Below are 3,530 nucleotides of genomic sequence, written 5' to 3' on the forward strand. Positions count from 1 at the left end.
CATTTGTTTAGTGTGCATTTACTTTTCTTTATTTTTGTTGCACTACTGGGGCTTGAACTCAGAGCCTCTTGTTATCACTAGACTTTTTCACTCAAGGCTGAAGCTCTACAACCTGAGCCACACCTGTATTTCCACCATTTTGCTTGTTAATTGGAGATAAGAATCTCCTGGATTTATCTGCCAGGACTAGCTTTAAATTTTGATCCTAAGTAGCTAATAGGCTTTTGGCTCTAGGGAGATTCATGTATGTGGTTGTTGTCACCTTCCTTTACGCTTGGTTTCCTAGTATTATCCATGCTGGTAACATGAGAAACAGGAAAAAAAATGTCTCCTAGAATTTTATATTCTCCTTTACTTGGGAGACTCTGAAGTCTTCAGTGGGTGCCATTGCTCATTACCCAACTTTTGTACTATTGGTTGGTGCCTTGGTAAATTGAGGTACAACTGAAAAAGGTGGAGGGGTTGTTTTTTTTTCAGTAACTAGAACTGTAACATTAATTTACATAGACTGAACCATGGATGTCTGAATGCTGACACAGGAGAGCTAGCTGCCATCAGTCCTCTAGAAAGGAGTTGGCTTTTCTGAAGTATGGGGAAAAAGTGAGTTTCATGGTAGATTTTATAGTCAATAAGTAAATTAAAATACTTCATTTTTCATTTGAATGTTTCTATTAGAGATCTTTGGTTTGGAAATTAGCTATCTTGCCTGTTTGTGACATGTAGATATATGAAAATGGGGAAATATACACTATTCTTTAATAATTACTAAGAATTATAAGTATCTCTTTAAGCTTCTGGAAGAGAAACCATTTTGGAAATGAATCTTTGTGTTGTTAAATCTGTTGTAAAACTGATCTCATTTTTCACTGATAGGAAAACATTTTAACAGTGGTGGCCATGTTGTAATTGCTAGATTTATGGTATTCTCCTAGTCCTATAGTCAGCTGCTGCCAGCGTCTATCCAAATACTCAGGAAAGCTGAGGGGGTGAGCAAAGCGTAAAGGGAAGAATTAAAGCAGAATAGAGTGCATTATATTTTTACTTTTGGAGCCCAGAATACTCAAAGAATGTGTGTGTATGTATGTGTATATCTATATGTACATCTATACATATAAATGTACGTATACACACACACACACACACACACACACACACACCACAATTTTTTTTGCTTGAAATCAGGGCCTGAATGCTGTGCCTGAGTCTTTTTCTGCTCAAGGCTAGTGCTCTACCACTTGAGCCACAGGGCCCCTTTTAGCTTTTCTGAGTAGTTCATTGGAGATAGGAGTCTCATGGGGACTTTTCCGCCCAGGCTGGCTTCGAACTACGATCCTCAGATCTCAGCCTCCTGAGTATCTAGGATTACAGGCCTGAGCCAATGGCACCAGCTTATTATATTTTATTTAGTGTATTTCCTTTTATTTTTGAAGACTGCCACGAAGTAAACTCAGATTGAGGTTACTCTTACAATTCTTCCATGGTAAGTGTTGTTTTCAAGTTCTGATTGAAATTCTCATCTATAACTGTTAACTGTTTTCATAAACATGAGATTTGTCTACTCTGGTTAGCAAAAGCTGTAACAAGCTTAATAAAGCCAAATTGTATTCAAGTGTAAGTATAAAGTATAAGTATATTTCAAGATTTTTTTTCCTTTCACAACACAGGGATTTGAATCAGAGTTTGTTGCTTGTCAGGCTGGCACTCTGCCACTTAAACCAGGGATTATTTATCTGTAAAATGAGAGGAGTTTTTTTTTTTTTTGTATAAGAATTTGAATTCAGGGCTTGTGATCTCACTCTGCTTACTTGCTTCACTGTGTTCTACTAGTTAAGCTATGCCTCTAGCCCTATTTTTTGCTGGTTATTTTATAACGATTTTATTTTATTTTTTATTTTTGGAACTGGATTTTTATTTTGGAACTGGTTATTTTGGAACTAGATTCTCAGTTCAGGCTGGCTTTGAACCACAGTCATCCCAATCTTAGCTTTCTGAGTAACTAAGATTACTGGTGTGAGGCATTGGTGCCTAGCTCAAGAAAATTCTTTAATATTACTTTATATAAATCATATAATAATCATGTTTCTTTCTTGTTATCAGTGAACATGAATTTCATTCCCACATGGTAAGCCTAGTATAAACAGTAGAAATTATTTGATAGGATCATTGTCCCACAGATGTTTGTTGTCTGTACGTCTATAGATATCAGAAAAATGAAAATTCAATTCAGTATCTCAAACAAACAAACAAAAATAACATAAAGAAAAAGTTTAACTATAGCTTCTGAAGGTTGGGATATTTTAGCAAATGAAACATTACCTGTAGGGTTAATCACTTTTAAGACCCAAGATTAACAGACTAGATTAAAAGATGCTTCCAAATAATGTTGTTTATAGTAACCAAGAATGGGAGAGCAGTATAAACTGTATAGATCCCCTATGGAAGAAAAACCCTAGCACAATAAAAGTGATATTCAAGTGCTACATAGCTGTGGCTTTCAAAACCTGAAAATGGCTTGGTTATTTTCAAGGTAAGGCTTCAATTTTATGCTCAAGCTGGCCTGGCCTGTTATCCACTTGTGATCCCTATGTCACTAGAGACAACAGGTTTGTCCCAGTGTGCCCAGCCATGTGCTTCTCCTGTAACTAGGTTAACAGGTACATGCCACCATACCACCTCATCGATTGAGATGGAGTCTCTAGAACTTTTGTGCCTTAGCTGGCCTTGAACTACAATCCCCTGATCTTTGCTTCCCAAGTAGTTAAAATTTCAGACTTGAGCACCAGCTTTGCACCTCACAAATGTTGGTATGTGGTACTTTCATATTAAAGCAAGTAAAATATATTTTCATTTGATTTTGAAACTTCTTTAACAAAGGGTTACTTAGACATGTATCTTCTAATTTCTGAACACTTGTAGAATTTTTTTGAATGATGAGAAAATAAAGCAGGCTCTTTGCGGGGGGGGGGGGGGGATTGACTATCAGCAGGAGAGGGGTGGGCAAACAGAGACTGAAGAATTTGGTGGAAGTATTTTATTTGCATAGGGGAGAACAGAGCCATGAAACCAGTTGAAACAGAAAGAAGGTATGGGATAAGGGAGAGTGACAGAAGGGGTGAATTTGACTGGGCTACATTGTATATGTGTATGGAAATGTCACAATGAACCTCCCTTATTATACAACTAATGTATGCTCATACGATTTTCCAAGTTTCTTTCTTTATATTTTTTACTAATTTAATTCTGTTCTGGTCAGAAAAAATAATTTGCCTGATTTGAATTCTTTTAAAGACATGGCAATTTGTTTTATGGCCTACAATATATTTTCTCTTGGTAAATCTTCCATGTGTGCTTAGAATTTATACATATCTTATATACTATATTGTTGGGTGGAACACTCTACAAATGTCAATTAAACTGGACACTGGTAACTCACACCTGGAAGCTCAGGAAGTGGAGATTGGGCAAAAAGTTTACATGATCCCAAACCAACAGAAAAGGCTGGATGTGGTAGTATGAACTTATCTCTGCTG

Source organism: Dipodomys spectabilis, unplaced genomic scaffold (assembly GCF_019054845.1).
Source record: "Dipodomys spectabilis isolate Male_0828 unplaced genomic scaffold, ASM1905484v1 ptg000468l, whole genome shotgun sequence".
Taxonomy (NCBI): domain Eukaryota; kingdom Metazoa; phylum Chordata; class Mammalia; order Rodentia; family Heteromyidae; genus Dipodomys; species Dipodomys spectabilis.